Source organism: Pholcus phalangioides, unplaced genomic scaffold (genome assembly GCF_987345545.1).
Source record: "Pholcus phalangioides strain wild (caught in Gottingen) unplaced genomic scaffold, Ppha-v1.0 ptg000004l_1, whole genome shotgun sequence".
NCBI classification, from domain to species: domain Eukaryota; kingdom Metazoa; phylum Arthropoda; class Arachnida; order Araneae; family Pholcidae; genus Pholcus; species Pholcus phalangioides.
Window position 1 is genome coordinate 44337147 of NW_028301597.1, and position 21770 is coordinate 44358916.

At 41.1% G+C, this 21770-nt stretch overlaps 1 protein-coding gene across 4 annotated transcripts in view; it reads left to right on the forward strand.

Annotated features, from left to right (window-relative positions):
• The window catches only part of LOC149087651 (influenza virus NS1A-binding protein homolog), an 83226-nt gene that overhangs the window by 31940 nt on the left and 29516 nt on the right, over positions 1-21770 (forward strand). The window contains exon 1 of one of the 4 annotated variants that reach the window (XM_089231558.1): positions 2412-2819. The exons of the other annotated variants lie outside the window; for them this stretch is intronic. The gene's annotated coding sequence lies outside the window, so the exon portion shown is untranslated. Of the gene's footprint in view, positions 1-2411; positions 2820-21770 lie in introns of those variants that run through there. 4 annotated transcript variants of the gene reach the window in all.

Here is a 21770-nt window from a genome sequence, read left to right on the forward strand (position 1 = left end):
TGACGATCGTTGTATGTTTCTTCGTAGGCTTTTAAATTCGGGGATGACGTACCCGCTGCCCCCGCCCCCCCCCCCCCATGCTGCCCATAGCAGTAATTGATGCGGCCGATAAGCGATTTGTGTGAATGGGACAAGTAATAACCAGGGCTTCCGGAAAGTAGGAAGTAGGCATGACCTAGGGCTTTTTAGACTTCAAACCTGTTAAATCAGGCATGCATTTATTTAATTATTTTACACAAAATCAATTTCAAGGACCTGCTGAAAGACAGTCTGGTGACCAGCCAAAAAATGGCAGGGTGATTTAAAACTCTACCTCCTGTAAAAGTTTGTTCGTTGAGCTTTGAATCATCCATGGGCAGAGATACTGGGGAGGAGGTGCCCCCCCCCCCCAGCGTCAAAGGTGAAGTCGACTGATCTAAGTCTATCTCCACCTATGGAATCACCCTTTTTATGACGGTGTGTGCGGTGGGTGAGTATATTCTCCGATGGGGTTTTTTTTTTTGAAAATTTTGTAAGAAATTAAGTGTTAGAGGAAAGATATGTGAAATTTTGTACTAGCATAGCATTACATACACAATCAAATATATGTGGTAAAAATTTGAAATAAATCAACCGATAAATAATGTTTTTAATAATATTTCTACGTAAGAAATTTTTTTACCATGTTAAAAGGTAGAAGACGCCTTGAGAGACTTGCGGCGCTGTTCCAAATCATTTAATTAAGTGGTCATCACTCTCCTTAAAGCTGACCCAGTCTTGTCTTAGGGCCTTCAAACGTCTTAATCCGGCCATGGCGGGGACTCTGTCAAATCCTCCTAGAGACTACTAGTCTTTACTTTGGAGTCTTTGTTGGCCCACACTACACCAGAGATCTCTAATGTGTTGTTTTAGCTTGGTCCCTCATGAAATCTATTGAGAGGGGGGGGGGGTAGTGCCTCCGCACATCTCCGGAGGATACCCAGCAGAGGCGCCGACGTGAAGAAAACATTGGAGGAGCTGAAAATTGCTGATCGTCCCGTATATACGGGACTCAAGCGCGTATGCAGGAGGAAGGTGCATTGCATTGTTTTTTTTTCAGAAATTATTGGGGGGCTCGAATGGTCTCAACCCCTAGGTTCTGGCACCTATGATATCCAGTGCCGTCTTAACGCATAGCCCCCCCCCCCAGGCACGGCCCGGAAGCCTTGGGTGCAGGGGGGGGGAACTTATGACCATAGGCGGCGATAGACTTGGAAGTCTGGGGGGGGACACGGTCATTATTGCTGGGGGGGGGCAAGATGGTGATGATGACAATTCATATATTCATATACACATTAGATCAGTCGACTCCACCTTTGACGCTGGGTGGGGGGAGGCAATTCCCCCCAGGCCCTTCCCCGTATCTCCGCCCATGCTTATGACAATGAGATCTGCTTTAAATTTTCGAGTTTAATCATGTTAATTGGTAAGCAGGTACAGTCCAAGGTGCTTGATGAAGTCCCCGTATGTTAACTTACGGGGTAAAATCAAGTTTGGTTAAACTAGCTTCCAAATGCGCAAAAAAAAAAAAAAAACCACGTGAAAAAATTTTATGACAATTATCCGAAGTCCCGATGACTAAAAACGAAATTTTCTCCATGTTATGATCACGCCCCCCTCCACATTCTGGAGCAGGGCCCCTAGGCCAAGACCGTAGCGGGGGATGGGGGTTTGGTCACACCCCCCCCCCCCAATTAAAGTGGTCCCCCTCCAAACGAAATTCCTGGCAACGGACCCATAGGCTGGACCCATAGGATTGACTTGGAAGTCTGGGGGGGGGCAAGGTCATTATTGCTGAGGGGGGGGGGCACGATGATGATGATGATGTCATTTCATATATACATATATACATTAGATCAGTCGACTCTACCTTTGACGCTGTGGGGCAATGCCCCCCCCCCGCCCCCTCCGTATCTCCGCCCATGAACGGACCCTCCCTAGGCTGGGATTTTTTTTGCGGGCTTCCCGGTCAGACTTTTCACGGGCCCTGTCATAGTTAATATTTAGCGCAAAAAGCAAAAAATGATGAGAATTGTATCGGGTTAGAGCCCTGTCAGACCCACCCTTGTAGGGGCATGATTATGGTATTCGTCCGTTCCGTTCTTTACAAATGTGATAATAATACCCGAATGATCACATTATCCATGATTATAATAATATCCAGAAAAACAATTTTGTTCGATGGGCCCATGATACTCTGACGGCTCTGTGGGGGGGGGGTACCTTTTGTATACATACCAGTATTTCATAACGCATCCTCCTTCCACCCACCCCCCTTTTTTCTCAATATTGGCCGGATGCCAGAAATCTGTGGAGGAAGAAGAGCGCCATCTACCGTTTCATCGGAGAGGCGCACTATACGAAATTATCGATCTCGCAGGTTTGGCGTCGTTACATTTTTGTTGTGGGTTTTAATAATACAACGACGCCTCTCTCTCTCTCTCTCTCGCGTATTGCTCTAGCCTCTATGTATATTTAGGACGGACATGTAAATAGAGCTGGGTAATATAAAATAGTATTGGAAGGGAACTGTTTTTTTTTTTCGAACTGGTTCTTTTCGCAAAGAAGGAATTAATTGTCCACAACCACCGGCGAAAGACTAGCAAAAAGAGAAGGTGCGGAGGAAAAACGTAAATAATAAGGAGGAGGAGGAGGATGTTGACCACGCGGCGGCGGCGGAACAACTCGACGGTAGCGATGATGTCGTCGCATGTTTGACCCAGGCTTTTACGGCTGGTGGCGAAGCTGCTGGCTTATCATCATCATTATTATTACTACATAGCAACTTATCATTTTAACCGGTGAGTATAAATATTTAAAAAAAAATTAAACTTCCTTCATATTGCGTTAACTTTCACGGCTAGTGCCGCGTAACCTTGATCTTCTCTGCCGTGAAACCGGTTTCATCAGCTCAAGTGGTTTTTGCTTCTCTTTTTTTCATCTTCCGTATTAATTATGTAATTAATTATCACTCTAAATAATTCCCAAGTACCCTTGGAAAACTAAATGTTACTTCCCCCCCCCCCCATACTGTAGTGATTGCACTGTATATTACAGAACTTACTGAATTACCGTATTTCCCCCGTATTAGCCAACATGCCGGAAAAATCGAGGGATGTCTGGTTTTTTTTTGGGGGGGGGGGATCTGGTCTATTCCAGCATGTTGGCTAATGCAAGGGACTAAGCCTTCTCCTAAATATATATACAGTGGGAGGGCTCTTTTCGAATGGCAAATTCGGAGGGAGTGGCAAATTTGAAGAATGAGGGGTCAAGAAAATTAGTGAAATGGAGAAAAGGTGGCAAAATTTGTTAGACCTATCCTAAATCTGACTCTGCCCAGAGAACGAGGGACGTAAGTCAGTGAGTGAGCAAACAAGTGACCTAGAGATTTTGCAAGCAAGTGAATGACCAAAAGAGTTGCCTAGAGTATGTGTGCAAGTATGTGAAGGACTATAAGAGTGACATGGAGCATGTGCAAGCATGAATGATCAAAAGAGCTTGTGCACGCATGTGAATGGCCAATGACCTAGAGCTCATGCAAGCACATGAATGACCAAACTAATCAGTGTCAAGATCAGTGCAAAGTAATTTGTGTGCTAAAATATTTTCCGCATGTGTGTGGGACTTAATTCTCCCATGGTCTCTAACCTCAAAAATATTTTTGAAAACATTGTTTTCCTGTAGAGCCAGTGCAATCTTAAGGTCTTAACACATGTTCTCACTCTATCTCAAGAGAAAATGAAATCTGGTTGAAACTTTCGAGAGTCAGCATATAAAATTTGCCTGTAGGACCTCAAAAAATCAGTTGGCCCATGATGCTCATAAGATGGCATTGCGTAGAGCTTCACATGCTTTATTTTATCCAGCCATGTATGATGTGCATATAAAGATGCACATAATCTGAGAAGGTGTGTGCAAGATCAGTGACGGAAACAGTGGAAATAAGTGTGCTAAATTTATTTAAAGTGATTTATGAGAGAATACAATGAGTTCTAGGATGTTTAGCCCTTTATTATCCTTAAATTAGATTGCCATTAATTTTAACTAGTATTATACCATAACCTGTATATACACACACCATATATATTTACCTATATGTATTTTTAAAATTTAATTAAATTCTGACATTTTGCTTAAATTTTCATGGCTGCTGCATAATTATCTTCTCTGCAAAACAACTGGTTTTTATACCTGATTTTCGTCCATTCATCTAGTGGCTTTTCTCTTCATTATTTCATATCAATTGTTTAATTAATTAATCATCATGTTAGGCTTTTTTAAGGATATTTTGAAATATATATATAATGTTAATCCCATATATTAAAGTGATTGCAGAGAGTATTACTTAGAGATGTAAAATTCTTGAGAATAATCTCTGGTAGGACTACTATTATAAATATATTCTTATAAGTTTTTGATGAGAATATTCTCCTGTTATTTATAATATAGTTCCAGAGAATATTCTCAAGAATATTATATGTAAGGATTACTTTCATAAATTACTGGGGAATATTCTTATAGAAAATAATAAGAATTATTTTGAAGTTATTAATAATAGTTCTTCAGTTACCGAAAAATCTTTCCAGATAGTATTATCAAGAATATATGTAATAACATGTATTATAATAAATAATCTCTGTAAATAACTTGAGAGTAATTATTATTTTCGATAAGAATATTTTCTAGAAATTTATAATAGTAATCCAAGAGAATAGCCTATTCTTGAGAATATTCTCTGTCCCCGTCTCTCTTCCTGTCAAGAAGATGGGACATTGAAGTTTGTAGACCATATGGGTGGAGATATAGGGTGACTCCACCCCAAGCGTCAAAGGTAGAATCGATTGATCTAATGTATAAATGTATATATGAATTGACATCATTATCATCGTGCCCCCCCCCCCCCCCAGAAATAATGACCATGCCCCAAACCAAACTTTTAAAACCTTTTATGACCTGGAGAATATTCTCAGGAACAGGACTTTAGTTTGAGAATATTCTCAGAATATTCTCAAACTAAAGTTGCCATTGGGGGGGTGATTATACCAAAAATTGTTTTGTTGTAAATGTTTCAAGCAAATATTCTTGTTCTCAGAGAATATTCTTACTGATGTTCAGTTACACTCCTAAATATGTATACGGTGGCACATTTACTGGGTGTGGGGGGGGGGGAGGCTTATAGCCCTGGGCAAAAATTCGGAGGAATGGCAAATTTAAGGAATGAGTAGCCAAAAAAATTATCGGAAGGGTAGCAAAATTTGTGTATCCCATCATAAATCTACGCCTGCCCAGAGAGTAAAGGACTTGGATCAGTAAGTCACCTGGAGAGTTTGCAAGCATGTGAGTGAACAAAAGAGTGTTCAAGCATGTGAGTGAGCAAAAGAGGGCTTAGCTGTGTGACCCAAAGCGCTTGAAGAGAACCCCCAGCTCTTCAAGCGCTTTGCCATAGATCAGTGAGTGAGCAGAGGAGTGACCAAGGCCAAAAGAGTTAGCTAGAGCATGTGAATGACCCAGATAGTGTATGTGCGAACCCCAAAGTAGAATATGCTGAAATCTGTGACATACATAGCAGAACAATCTGGAAGAATTTTAAGAAAAATGTAGAAAACACTGTTATGGGAGTTTTTTTCTGCTGAACAATGCAAAACATTCTGCTTTGGGGTGTGACAGAATGAGTCAAATGAGTTAGAGAGCAAGAGACCATGTCAGTAGGTGACCAAGAAAGTTTGCAATCATGTAAGTGACCAAATGAGTGTTGCACTGTATATTATTGATTTTCAAGTACATTCCTTGATATGCTTAGCTATGTTTATGATAAAATTAGCTTTTGTGTGTTTAGAATTAATTAATGTTGCATAATGAACATGAATGCCGTCCATGTGCTGGGTGAATAAAATCTATAGAAAGTAAAAATTGATGGTAATTAATACATTAAAAACCTCATATATTGGAGCTTTTCTTATATCTAAGACATATAGAAAACTCACTGTTATGTAGAGATGCTCATCTCATAGCTGGAAAAACTAAAAACTTTTCACATGTGCATGAGAATTCATTTAGGGTCTCCTATGGCTCAAACTTGAAAAAAATTAAAACCTATTTCCCTGCTCGTGCACCTATATCCAGCTGTGTATGATGTGTAAGAAATACGATAAACATGTTGGGGTAAATTGAGAAGCTATCCATACCTAGAATAAGACAACCATAAGTATTCTTTATAGGCATTGTATAATTTTTATCACGTATATATTGTTTGTAATTTTTATTAATTGCATTTTTAATTGGGATGCTGTATTTTTGAAATATGACATCCATTTTTTTATGGGCATATTTTTCTCAGCCACCTCGTTGGGCATTTTTCCTGTTGTGGCGTTGTATTTGTATATTTTAATTACAAGATTTGTGTGTGCAAGATCAGTGACAGAAAAAGTGGAAAGTAATTTGTGTAATAAAATATTTTTATCATGTTTATGGGACTATATTTAGGGTTACCTCACATACCCTCCCTACCTGAAAAATATCTTGGAACAGAGCTTGTTAAATTGCCCAAAAAATCTAGGTTTAAGAAAATATTTTACGGAGACAACAAATATTTGGGTCATTCTCACGAACTTTTTCACAAAATGAACAAAAAAAGTTGTCACAAATTGTCAACCAAAAGAAGCAAAAAAAATTCTTAGAGCACACTTCTTTACCTGCTGTTAAATGAAGTATAGTCAATAAGGAAGAGTTTTGTCAAAAATAATGGTAAAGAAAAAATTGATTCAAGTTTAACCATGTTAAGTTGAGAAATGGGCAAATCCGATGTGGCATTTTGCTTGTTTCAGCACTTGACTTGATATTTCTGTTTGGCACTTGCAACCTGTTCCATCAATTCTTGTAGCTCATTTCAAACTTGCACAGGCACTAGTACTCTGAACAATTTTTTTGGCAATGGAATTTTTATTTTTTTGTTTCTCGCTCCTTTTTTTTTTTTTGACAATTTTATGGGGACTACAGATTTTTAATTTGTCTTTGTTTTGCTAGAGCTCGAGAGAGACACTCGGTGCACAATCTTCAGATGAAATATTACTGCATATAACTTATATGATCATACCTTCTTTCTGGTTACCTATTGCTGGGAGAAAGACATTTTTATGTGTTTTGAAACACTGATCAAAACTTATGCACATTGAAAACATATGCTTTTCGGAAATGACAAGTCTCTGAACTGAAACATGTGGTGAAGCGAAAATAATTTTCAATTATATATTTCTCATGAAAAAAAGTAGCCAGGAGGAGGACATTTAATAAAGACACTTACCTTTTTTTTCTGTGCTAAATATATTTAATGTAAACAGCTGGGAACACGATTTAGGCCTATTTCATGACCCATGTGAGCAATATTTATGCTTCATGTAGGATTTTCTAAGAAAAATCACGAAAGAAAGGTCACATTAACAGAAAAAACACCTTTGCCCAATTAGCAACTTACTGGGAGGCGTAATTGAAAAGGTCCCTGATTGAAGCACCATATATTCACTGACTAACCAAACATCTTTGACCCCAGTTTTGGGGAGAGGCGGATCTATGGGGGATCCGTAAGACCCGCCTGCTCTCCCCCCCGTGGTTGTGGCCCTGCTTGTACGCATGCAGATTCATAAGATTTTTTAACAGCAGAGATTGTGGCAAGTTATGGCACCGCTGTGTTGGTCGAGTAGTCAGGATGGCGGATTCGCATCGCGAGAACCCGGGTTCGAACTCCACCGGTACCATAGTAGTGGTCGGCTGAAGTTGGATTTTTGTGGTTCTCCCAACTTCTCTATCCGCGAATGCGAGCCGATATTTCCGTTCAAAAGTCTTGCCACAGAGAACAACATGCCTACATCGGTACAAATATTCTTTCATTTCATTTATCAGTGAAGGGTGATCTCTTCACTTCTGAAATATAGATGGCAACACCGAAAAATCGAACACCACTATATACGCATTCATACTGTTAGGCACACACCTACTCACACTTCTGGCACAACTCGCCAGGTAGTACATAGCTTATGGCGATAGACCGGCGTTGTGCTCTGTTTGAAGAAGTTACGGCACTGTGCCCGAAGTAACATCCCCAACAGCTAGTTCTAGTCCTGCAGGGTCAAAGAAACAAAATAATTACAGAAATGCGAAAAATTTTGCTGTAAAAACATGAACACACTAAATAAAAATAAATGAAGATTCATAATTGAAAGAAAATTTTGAAATAAATGAAAGGCATATTGTACTTAATTCCAGAAGAAATGAAAACATTCCCAGAATTGATGAAAGTAATACTTGAAAATTAATGCGGAAAAAATTATTTCAATGTAATGAAAGAAATTAATGGCAAATTAAGAATCAGTCATGTTTGCAATAATTTAGAGCCCATAGTGTGGTTCGAGGGCCTCGACTTAGGCCCCGTTGGCCTACCCGCCAAGGAGCCATTCAAGTATTACGTAAATATTTCATATGTTCAAACAAGGGTGGTTGATGACGTAAGCAACCTTCAAACCCCCTCCCCCGTCATAAAAAGTCAACAAATCCGAAACCCTCCCTCGATGCTGAAGTAATACTTGAATGACCCCCAAGACGGGGGTCATCATTTTGATTTCAAAAATTTTGTTACTCAGGAATACAGTCGGGTCCCCATGAGAAGAGCAGGGTAACGCAGAAGTATAAGGCGAAGATGTAAAAGAGGATGCGGTGATTCTTGGCGATGTTTTCTGAAAGAACAATGTGATTTTTGTTTGCCCTTCTTCATATCATTAAGTATGTTGGCAAATAATGAGGCGGCTTCTACCTATTTTTCCTACATGTAAAGAGCGTACCATACAGGGATCTATGCCGTGAAAACAATCTATTGCTGATTTGAACGTGCAAAGCCCTTCCGCTATGTAACACCCATGGTCAACTTGTCTTTCACTTTTTTATCTCGATCTTCATCTGGTACCGCTTCAGTTTCAGGAGCAGTCAACTGCATTAATTCCTCCTCGGTCAACACCTTAATTGCTATTAATTAGCTGTTCGACTTCTATACCCATATCACTGAACTCTTCTTCACCCACCTGTTTCGCTAACGTGACAATGTCTTTTATAGTCTCTTCAGTTGGCTCTGTAGAAATGGTTGTCCTTTAGCGCATAATGTCGCCAGGTTTTACCAACCCGAGGTGACTGTTTCTCTCCTTGGAGCTGTCACCGCTCTAGTGATGACAGTAATGTATCTAAGTCTCTGGACAGAGTTTGAAGCCAAGATGGGACTGCTGACCAGACTTAAAAGACCCGCCAGACCGGAGAGAAGCAGCGGGATAGTCACGCCCTCACAAATAGACCAGAAGGCTACAGGATGGTCGGCCCACCCAGCCACCAGCACCAAGCAGGGACAAATCTGTCTGAAACAGGAGCAACCAACAACAGAGACAAGAGATTTACACAGACGGGTCTAGAATGGATGAGGGCACGGCGGCAGCTCTCGTCATTATCGAAAAACAGAAAATTACACACAAATAGACCCATAAACTAAATAACGAGACCTCGATCTTCCAAGCAGAGATCTATGCTATTCTGGAGGCAGTCAAAAGGGCCAAAGTGATGAATCGACCAGTCAGAATAATAACGGACTCTCTCTCATCACTTCACTCGATTGATGACCCGCTATCCAAAACGGAAGCAGCCAGAATTATCAGAGGAATTCTCATTAATAGCCCAAACATCTCGCTCTCCTGGGTCAAGACGCACGAAGGCAACTGTGGAGACGAGGAGGCAGACACACAGGCTAAATAGGCCACCAAGAAGGAAACCGTGGATCACCACCTCCCGTTCCCCAGAGCATGGGTTAAAAACAAGTTTAAGACAAACCATGCTTCGAAAATGGCAACAACAGTGGGAAACCAACACCAAAACAGAAAGATCTATTGCATCTTTCCGAAGGTCAAGATCGGTGACAATGGCTGGTCAAGGGGAATGACCCTGTACCTTACAGAGCACGGGCCCTTTGCCGCCTACCTCAAAAGATCTCGTATTCGATCAACTAACAGCTACAAGTGCGGGGAAAGAGGCACCCCCATGCACTACTCCACAAAATGTCCCCTCACAAAGGAGTTGCATTTTGGTGCGCCTTCAGAAGAAAACATACCTTTATGGAGAGCGGAACTTCCGAAAAGGGCAGACCGCACGGAGAAAATTGGAAAACTTATACGCCTTCTTGAATATAACCAAAACGACTACATGCCTATAGAAGCTCGTCCACAAAGTAACAGAAAACCCTCGATGGCTGCTTCGTCAGAGGAAGACTCAGACGAGGTGGAGAAATTAAGTGATAAAAGGACGCTCAACATCGTCAGTGAACCGCCCTCCAACACATCCGAAGATACGTTTCAACTTTCAGCTTAGATACGGAAGCAAACGACAAGTACCGACAACATCATCTGGCCCCGAAGTGGCACAATGTCGCGAGGCAAAAGATGAACTATACACAGGAAACACTGCGCCCCGAGGAGGCGAATGCTCGCGAAGCAGTTTCTGACATTTTTGTAAATAATTGTTAAATATGATATTTATGATATTTGATGAAGAAATTCTGGAGAGGTAGGGCTTCGCTGGGTGGTGCGCATGTGCAACATCGGGAGCCACAGCTTGGTAAAGAGGCAGAATGGCATCAAATCAGGTCGGAACGAGCGGCCCACAGGGACACCACTAATGCTAAGCTGCTTGATGGGGGGGGGGGGGGGACTGGATAGTGCCCTCATCATGGATAAAAAGCGGAAAGAGGGCTGGATGTGCCGGACCGGGTGGCCTTCGAATGTATCTCGAGGTCTTCCCGGTCGGACCAACTCAGCCGAGTAAATGGCTAATATCCCTGGCGGGACAGAGCCAGGTCCCTGCCTGGTAAGAAGTAGTAGTAGTAATGTCGTTAGCGAGCCATCCTATACATGCACAACTCAAATTTTGTAAACAAAACACATAAATGACGATTTCTGAGTGTTGCAAAAAACATTCCTATGAAAAAAACCCCCGCGAATATTGAAACCGTGAATAGGGAAGGCCGACTGTACTTGATAAGCATTGTTAAATTAGAGGTAGATCCATGGATCGCAAAGTTGACATTGTTGTTAATTTTTGGTCATGGTGAAAAAAACGTGTACGTAGAAAAAAAAGTAAAATTAATGAATTATGTAGTCTATTAGTCTATGAATCCCATTCTTACGGCTCCTAATATTCGGTTGCTCGCTGCCACTGCACCATTCGCACTTTCGTAGGTTCAACCCCCCAACGAACATAATCTTATCCACGTGATATTTTTAAATTGAAATTAACACGATTAATTTATTATTTAAATTAAAATGCCTTCATAATATACATGAGCTGCCACAAAAGGTGTTCCTTAATTCTGCATCAAGCAATCTTTTATTCACGGGGGAAACCCGCGAAAACTGATGAAAGAAGTTCATTGTGAAATTCCCAGTTCCATCTGTCACCATGTGTGTCAAGGTTTGATGAATGTCACATTCCCTGCCACAACTTTTCCCAGATGGTTTTTGTTTTTAGGTTTTAACTTTGTCTTGGAACCAAGGAGGATTTACTTCGAAGAATAATGGATCTTCACATTCTGCCCGTTTTTCTTTTCGAGACTGAAAAGCCAAGCGAAATAGAATCGTGACCACATAGGCTTTATAAAGCCAACACACGTGGTTTGTTGGGCTGCCAAGATTTAAACGATTTAAACGTTTCGTTGGTTTTTTTTTTATAAAAGAGCTTCCCGTTCTTTGTGAAAAGCACTATCGTGCCATAGATTACTTTGTCAATCAGCTCTCACCTCCATTATCTGTCTTTCCACCCTTCCAGATTATTTTTTGAAATGGAATCACTCGTAGGGAGGGAGGATTATTATTATTTTTGGTTCCCAGCCAAAGTGGAAGAGAATAGCCTTCTTTTGTGAATTATTATGGTACCATGTACCAACATTTGTAACTACCTCCTCCCCATTGTTCAGGAATTTTCTCTGAATGGTTTGCGCCTGACGAGGATTATAGATTGTCGAATAATGTCATTGACTACAGGAAGAGATAAGGAATCCACGGGCATGATACAACGTGTTTAGCATTGCATAGTCACGGATTCTGATTCAACGTGAAAGTTGGAATTTTAAATTTTTATTTCCATATTTTATACACTCACCGGAAAAAGAAATTCAGGGCCATCTGAAGGTATATCCCAAGGGTGCTCAACCTTTCAAAGAGCGGGCCACTTCATTAGTTTGAAAACGTGTCGCGGGCCACATTAGTGATTTGAAGCAGCGCTCCCAGTTCTCTTAAGTTGTCTGTAAATGTGCCGTTGGTGATTTGAGTGGTATCGAAATGTGCCGTTGGTTCCTTAAGTCAAAAAGTGAGGTAAGAATGTGGGCCATAGGTTGAGCATTCAACATGGCCCAGCCGTAAGGTGACTTGCTTATATCTCTCGGGACAGAGCGGGGGGGCCATGTTTGGTGTTTGAATAGGTTGAGCATGTATGGTATATGCAGTTCGGTCCTAAAAGCATGAGGAGCTTCCGGGCAAAGTGATTTTTCTCGGGCTCTTTGACCTCAGGAAAGTCAGACTAAAAGAAAAGTCAGTCCTAAAAATGTGGCTTTCTTTCCTCGTTAGTTCTGGCCATGGGCAAATATGTTTTCGGGTGCTCCTCTATGTATAGTGTTCTTTTAGTCAGAGAAGTATGCGGGGTGGGGCATGTAGGCATCTTCCTAAAATACAAAAAGCAACAAATTCTGGGGCCCTGAAAATTTGTTGGCCCTGTGCCCCTGTTTGTCCATGCGCGAAAAAGGTATTGTCCCTACTCGGCTGAAATTTGCATGCTTATTTTCTTATTTCCATGGTAGCCCATGGGTCGGGCTCGGATGAGCTATATTGTTTAGACGGTATGGGGCCGACTTACACCGTCGTGCGCTTTCCCCCCCCCCCCGATTTTTGTTCCGGTTTTCGACACGTAGGGATTACGTCTAGGTAGGAAGAGACCCCCCCAAACGTCATTTGGCCTACCTCCACTGCCAATTTAGTTGTTTCGTATCGCTGTCAGATACACCAGCAAATTAACTTTTTTCACGTAATTACTTTGCAAACTTTGTTCAGATGCTATGGACTACAGTTGCCGAAATCTAGTTGCTTTGGTCACTTGAGAATAAGTGGAGATAGACTTGAAGGGTTTTGAAAAGGTAGGTCGCAATGATCAGGTCAGTACATAGATAAGTCAGCCGCCAAACTGTAGGGGACCGTGAACCCTCTGTATCTATTCGTATCGGGCACTTAAGGCCCTCAATAACTCATGAATATGCAACGCAACGCATGCCTTCCTTCATCCTCTGCGTACGCCCTTGAATCCCGTACATACCGAACATGTTGCGACCCCTTCTTATGCTTTCTTCGATCAGTGCGTTTGTTCTGGACCAATAAAATTACATCGCATGAAACCCATTTATAAGATCGATCAGAATTATGAACTGATTTGCGTATAAACCTCTACGTTAGCGTGTTACTGAACGGGTCTAATTTTTTTGTTCGGAGAATTGTATTTTCATACTATGCAGATAGTCCAAAAAAGGCGCCGAAAAACGTCCAGGATTTCTTAGTCTTCGATGAAGAAATTATTGAAGGGTGCTGAAGTTGCTTGTCTCATGTGGGGGGGGGAGGAGCTTTTTATTGTATAATCATTAATTATTAAGGGGGGGGGGTCAGGTTCCGGCGCCTATGATGCAGTCTACACACATGCTAGAGTGGAGACATGTAGTCCCCAGGTTTTTGTCTTTTACAGAACAAATACTCCAAGAGCGGAAATATTTCTCGGCCCTGCCAGTGTTTTCCTGATATGTTCATTTGTAGATTGGTTCCATGTTCTTCACTCCCCCCCCCCCCCCGGTAATGATTTGTGTGGAATGTATTACATGAATTGTTACTTGCACCTTTTTTTCTGTAAAAACATAGACTAGGAACGAAATTTACTGCGATATTCACCCTCAGTTTCTGCCTCCGACCTTTATCATTATTGATCGAAAGGATGGTTAGATTTATGATCTAGTTTGTTTGTTTTTTTTTTTTCTTTCCATCGTTTAGATCAGCAGCAGTAAACCTTGATGAATCCGAAGGCCACTTGTTTCAGTGACTTACCGCAAGGCCAGATGCCACTTTTTTTTCTTCTAGCCTTGAGAATTTCAAAAACTAGTAATTGTCTTGGGCAACCTATATTGTCGCCCCTCATAATTCTATGTAACTACTGTACACGCTTATGTGATGCTTACAAATTTCTAGTCATGCATTTTTTTTTTCTTGAAAGGGCTGTAAAGGTTTGGGGTCCGCGTAAATACACTGACTACGTATTTCATTATTACTCTGAATGCTTAAAAAAAGCCCCGTTAAGTGTATCAATTTATAGATATGTAATATATCCAAAACTATGCCACCTTAATAAAATAAGTGCATACACAAACAAGCCTCCACCCTATTAAGAAAGGGTTTTTGACGTAGACCACTACCAAGAACGTTTCATTGGCACCCTATATATTTTATTGAATTTATAGTAAATTTGAAGTGTTGAAAAAAAAAATATTGTGAATTTATATAATCCTGGGATTTTTCTTTCCCTCGAGCCACAAAAGACTTTATCCCGGCTCCTTATCTGCCATCTCATATAATATTCGCCAATGAGGAGAAAATATGGCGGCCTACCCCCCCCCCCCCCCATACTTCTCTTCACAACATATCTTGTTTATTTCGTCCCACTTCATCAGCGTACTACGGAAAGTGACGTGTGAAAGCACCGCTTCCTGAAGAAGCGAATTTTACAATAATAAGCAACAAAAAACAAATGAGATTCATCAAGTACCCCCAGAAAACTTCCCCATGGGGTCCCCAGATTCAATTAGCTGAATTTTAGTGGGGTATCAGACTGGATATATCTCGGGCTACCGATGTGTTGCGAATTTTACAATGTTAAACAACAGAAATCCAATGAGATACATCCAGGGGCCCCGAATTAGAACCTGAAACATTTTCATGGGGCCCTGACCTGGAAGCTTGTCGGACACCCCCCTGTGAGGGGCCACGAAAATTTTTCATTTTTATCAATTTTACAACGAATAAAATACAGGGCCCCACATCCAGTAGCGGGGACACAATACGCAGAGTTTTAGTAGGGAATCCGGACTGGCTTTATCTCGGGCTTCCGCTGTTGCAAATTCTATAAAAGAAAAGAATGAGATTCATCCAGGGCCCCCAAAATGAAACCTGTAAACATGGGGGCCCCCGACTTGGAAACTTGTCTGTCATTCCCCCGCTTCGTGTGCCATGAAAAATTTTCATTTGTATTCGTTTTTTACCAACGAATAAAATCCAGGCCCACCTACGCAACTAACCGTGACCGAATACGCAAATTTTATAAGGGCCCCAGACTGGATATATCTCGGGCTTCCGCTATCGCAAATTTTTCAACGTTAAAGCAGAAAGAAAACAATGAGACCAAGGGCCCCTGGAAATGAAAACTTTTAACTTCCCCATGAAGGTATACCTGCAATCCCCCCCCGGGTACCCCGACCCGGGTGTTGGGAGCACTGGTGTTATATATATTATACATATACATACCTCTCGGCATGATTCCCCACAAGGGCAGGGCTGACAGGGGCCCGGAACGATTCTTATCACTTTTTGATTTTTCACACTATAAATTAACCACAGAGGGCCCCTGAGAAGCTGGTTTGGGGGCTCGCCATCTAAATTCCAGCCTAGGGGCCCTGCTGTAGGATGTGGGAGCCTCTCGGTACATGCACATAACATGGTCCCGATGGGTCAAATGGGTCTCAATATATGCTAGAGTTAAATGAATACTTGACCCGAAATCGTAACCGACTTCCGTAACACAAAAACGTAGCAGATTTGCGTCACTCAAAAACGTAACATAAAATCGTCACTAATTTCGGTTGCTTAGAAACAGGCCCTTTTCGAGTTTGTGATTTTATATTATAGAGTAGATATAGCGGTATATACAGTATGATGTATGTACAGGGCCGGGGTTAGGGATTTCGCGGCCCGGTGCAAAAAAAAAAAAAAATTTATGCAGTCGCTCCCCAACTTATAAATTTTTCAACTTACGAAAAGGAAATAATTGTTCAGAAAAAAAAAACATTTTATTACATTTAGTTTTTCATTATTTCAGGAACGCGTTGATATTTGAGATCGTAATCAGACAAACACGATATATTGAGAGGAATCGCATTTTAATTAATTTGACAATTTATAAATGATTAATAATTAGCGTGACGCTCGAATCATATTGAACAGACACACATTTCTGACATACTTTTAGAGGGGTTTCATCTTTACCAAATATATGTTGCAATTCGTTAGCTTTGATCATTTTTCGAATCTTTTATTGCTGTTTTTGTTTAATTAATGTAAATTAATATAAGAAAAAGGAACTGGGATTGACAAAAATAAAAACATTCTGAAACACGTTAGAACTGTATTTGAAAATGTAGATCAATTTAAAATTACTACAGTATATTCCGCTTAATGTTCCCACTTGGAAAGTTTTTCCGCTTAGTACGACTTATTTTCGTAATCCTAACTTTTACTAACACTTAGCGAAATTTTCTTTTTGAAGCGTTTTCCCGCCTACAGCGTTTTTTATGACAAGTTTTTGGAAAACGCTATAAGTGGGACTCGCTGTATATGAGCTCTTCAATGTTATTACTTGTTTAAAACCAAGAGTTTCTTGCCACAAGTAAAATCAAAGATTACAATCTCAATATTTAAATTCAAAAGACTCCCTGGTATATGTTGTCGAATATTAACAACACTAGCTGCAATCAGCCTAAACCTCAGATATAATTTATTTAATAGTTGGCAAACACATTGTCTTATCAGAAAATGAACTGCCGGGGCTGCAAGCAACGTAGCCTACATCCTAAATTTCCGGATCTTTTGTGCTCTTAAATGTTTCTATGCATGAACTCTATTCATGAAACAAAATATCTCTAATGTTGTATATCCTTGTTCCGAAACATGAATGATTCAGATGATGTTTATAACTGAAATTCTCACGTCTCCCTAGGGAAACATGGCAGTTCAGAGGCAATTACCACTCCGGGGCAGTCATCATCTAGAGATATCCATGTTACAGAATACTATAGAACATAAATAGCTATAGCACGGATAAAAAGTACAAACATTCACTTTGCGTGCACTATTGGTACCGGAACTTCATCACACAATCAATTACTCTACGGAACGAGGGTGAAAAAGAAAGCGTCTCACTTTTTGTGATGAATTTCCTTTCCCTTACAAAAATTTACTTCTCCGGCTAAAGGCGTTTCACTTCATTATTTAGGAATGTTTCTAGAGAAAGCCATATTTTTGGCTACTAAAAAATTCGGCTGACGCCTAAATAATTTCTCGATTTGTAAAGACCAGCCCAAGCCCATCTCGTTATTTATTTTTTCCTCCGCTGATGAGGATCAACATTTTAAGCTCCGTAACGGGGAAAGCGATTAGTTATATTTGAATAATTATCCTCCTTTTCGTTTCCAAGAAAGATGTCTCTGCTTCGTAGGTAAATAGTTATAATGGCCATGTTATTGATGTGTTGAAACAAAGTATTACTGTACCATTTCCCCCCCCCCCTGCTTCTAATTGAACGTGTACCTTCATTTAACTGCGTGATTTTTTTTTTTTTTTATGCAATGACGTGGCACAAAAAAAAAGCTTAAAATCTCGTGGAATTTCCAGCGACTCACGCACGGATTTCTTTGAATTCCGTCCGTTCTCGGGAAACCATGTTGTGTATAATATACCTGTACCTCGCGAGCTTTTGTTTGGTTTCTTGGATGATGACGACATAGAGCTTTTTTTGGCAACGGGGGCCCCCGAAGACGGAGTCGTATGGTGGGGAGGCCCTCGCGCTCGTACATTTTTTGTTGGCGTCTTTCCTTTTATTCCATGTGTGTGTGTATTTAAGTAGAGGGGAAAAGAAAAATAGAATTGCGTGTCATGGCTGCTGTCCTAATCTTAGGACAGGGCTGGCTGCTTATCTTTATTGTAATGATAGAAGGCGAGGGGATAAGAGTGCGTGCATGTGAGCGGGAGCAAGGATGTTTGCGGAAATCAGGGCAACTTGTCTGGGTTAACGACTGAAGTTTGTATGTCTGTGTGTGATGAGGTAAAGTTATACCTGTGATACTTCATTGTAAAAAAAAAAAAAAAACGAGGTGAAGAATCCATCCCAACAGACTGCGGCGACGATTACTCGGAGCTGCCTCATCCGCCGACGTGTTTACTGGCTCTGGTAGAAAGTTTGGCTCCTCGAGAAAGATCGCGATTGCAGATTCGAGCATCTTCAACCTAAAGCTCACTAGCACTGCAGTGTTTAAAGAGATTTGTATCGTGAATCCATTGATAGACGCCCTTAAATTGAACTTCTCTTTTAAAGCTTGTTTGTTGATCAATAACCTGTCATAATCAGCATCATGCTGATTTGCGTTTGAGCATATGTCATAGTTATCATGTGGGTGCTTTTCTCTTAGTACGTTTCCCTGCCCCTGTAGTGAAGGTCAATGCACCATGGATCCCTCCTTCCTTAGCGAAGGTCAGCTTCGAGTAAAACCCCCTCCCCCATGGTCCTACCTAATCTGCAGCAGGGGGGGGGGGGCTCTGTACACCTTTTTCACAAGCACGTCTTCCAAAAAATTGGAATCGTCTGGGCCCCCGAGCTGGAGCCCTTTCAGCACTAATCTTAAGGGATATGCCCAACCCTCATAAAATACAAACTGTTTTTTTTTATAATTTACATATAAAAAGTTGAAGTAATAAATTAAAATTTCACAGTGCTAAATGTGTCATTTATGCAATGGTAAGAAATGAAAATGACCCCGCCACTCCTCACGGACGTCTAAGTGAGGTCTGCGGATCACAGGTTGAAAACACTGATCTTGCTCGCGGACGGAAAGGTTGAAGACTCCTGTCGAGGCCCTATTCTGACACGAAGGGGTCCTGGACCAAGCAGGAATTGGGGTAGGACTACAATTTATTAAGGTGAAAGGTTTGTCAAAAAGTGACTACGTTTAAATTTTCGGACCTACCACAATTTTTGAGCTCTGGGGAGAAGCTCCCACTGAGAAATTAGGCCGTAATCTAGTGTATCTCGGAGTGTGCGTCGTGGCTCCTAGGGAGGTCACTCACCTCTGTCAGGGGGCTTCAGTTTTATGATCCACCAAAATTATGGGACTCTGGGGAAAACCTACACTTGCCCATGCAGACATTGAGACGTAACTCAGTGTTCCTCAAATCTGGTGTCGTGGCTTTTAGGGGCCGTTGTAGTGAGCTATCGATATTGAAGTTTGCCTATTTAATGTTTTTAAGTAGTTCTAGTTCAGGAAGCCCTGTTCCACATGAGCGATGGCTACGGCAGGAGAGCCGTGGGTGGCAAAAGTTTGAGAATCGAAGCCCTTTCCAAAAAAAAGCCGATTCACCAATAATTTTAAAATTGCAAGGATTATGAGTTGTATGCACCTTTTCTTTAACCAAATGATGCAAATGTTTCACCTGGACAGTAAACGTGAATTTCATAATTTAGACAGACTCCCCCGTGATCCGTATTTGTTTCGTGTATACGGAAAGCGACTCGTATATAAAAAATCTTTCAAAAAAAAACAAATGCTCAGCTTGGCGTCTTCCTCGACCTCCACTCAGCATGTGACATTCATTTTTCACGGTCTCGTAGGACTCGGCTGACAGATGTTGAATAAACACCAATAAAATATACAATTTTTCCGTTTGCTTTCTAATAGGAATTGTTGCTTAGACCGGTAAGACTTTTCGTCCAATGTGTCGCAATGTTTTTGTTTAGTTCTTTGTGTTTAAAAAGATCTATCCCGATTAAGACAGGGTTTGACAACCCTAAAAAAAAAGCGCCAGCCAAATTTCTTAAGAGTTAAGCTTTTTTTTTTCAAGAAAAATGGTCCTAAATTATTCTTTCCAAGTTCACTTCGGCATAGTGGCAAGAAAATGTTCGTTTCCTCCTAAATCATCCTTCTGTAATACCTTCAAAAGATTAGATTTGATGACCCCCCCCCCCCCCACTTTCGGCGTTAATACGAGATGCGCAGATATAAATTTCATAACACATTTCTGTTGTCCTCAGACTCCAATTTAATGAGCATGCAATGAAAGTTTTAGGTGTCGATACCAATTTTTTAGTCGCCATAGTGACCTGGCACCGATGATTTGTCAATCCCTGGATTAAGAAACACCTTGAAATCGGAATTGAATCCTCGTTCTCTTAAGAATACGGCTCCCCCCTTCCTTTTTTTGATGGTGACCCTTCACGCAGTGGAGGTGAATTAATCGAAAAAAATTCGTTGCTATCGGCAGGTGGCCCTCAAGAGGCTAAAATTGCTATTGAACTGAAACCTTTATATGCTGGGGTAACAAAAATGAGTCCCGCATGGGTAGATTTTTTTCCTCCAGCCGTCGCTAGTGATTCAGCCATCTTCTCCAACAAGGGTTTTTGATGTAATTGTCCCCACCCCAGCCAATACTTGAGCACACTTTTGCTATAACCTTTTGGAGAGTTCGGGCCACTTCATTGGTTTGGAAACGTGTTGCAGTAAATTTCATTTACCTGGAAATGTGCCTCGGGCCATTCAGGTAATCTCAAAACGTGCCTCTGGCCACTTGTTGACTGTAAATTCGCCGTAAGTAACTCGGGTACTGGAAAGTGTTCCGCGGGCTATTTGAGTGATCTGGGAATGTACCACGAGCCACTGAAGTGAACTAAAGATGTGCCGCCCAAGTGATTCGGAAATGAGCTTGGGGTTGTATAAGTGATCTGGATACGTATTGTTGGCACCTTAAATGATCATGAAATGTGCCGTGAACCATTGTGATCTGGAAATGTGGAACGGGTCACTTAAAGTGATTTGATAATCTTCCGTGGTTTACCACTTGAGTGGATTTGGTTATTTGTCGTGGGCCACATCAGATGACTTCTCCGGCCACATTTAGTCGACAGGTGATGGGTTGAGCGTGTATGACTTACAGCGTGTCTCGCACATTAATTTCATAGTGAATTTATAGTGCAAAAAATTGAAGGAAATAAAACATTTAAGGAGATCTCTAGGTTACACACAGCTGTTTTCTAGTAGGGGAACGCGCGTTCCGTATTGTAAAGGGCGCAAAAATTGTTTTATAGCACCAGGCTGCAAGATTCCTAAGGCCTGGTAATACACATGCTGCTAAGTAGCACGAAAGTGGCATGCTTTGGTGCAACTTAGTGGCCTGTGTATCTAAGTGTGGCACTGAATATGTCTATTCAGAAAATAAAATTCACAAACAGTTTTTGTGAGGCCACTAATTCCCGTTAAATGCGTCCAGTGCCCTTTTATATGAAAAGGGTTGAATGAATCATAATCGCTGTATGGTTTTTGCGCGTCTCAACTCCGTATTACATTGCACATGAATTTCATCGGCAATAGTCGTCAGCCTCAATATAGGGCTTTAGATAATCTTGGTCGGATCGTCGTCAACTTGGATTATGTATTATTTCCGTTGGAATCGTCGTGTCCAAGGTTTTTTTCCCCCGCTTGATTTATGTCTTTTCCTTATTAATCTGTCTGAGAGTTGTGATAATGAAAGGGTGTAGATAAACTTTTCTGCGTGATTTTCAATGGAAAGAAATCGCCGTGTCATGATTTGCCAGTTCTTTCCATGCTGGCGCCT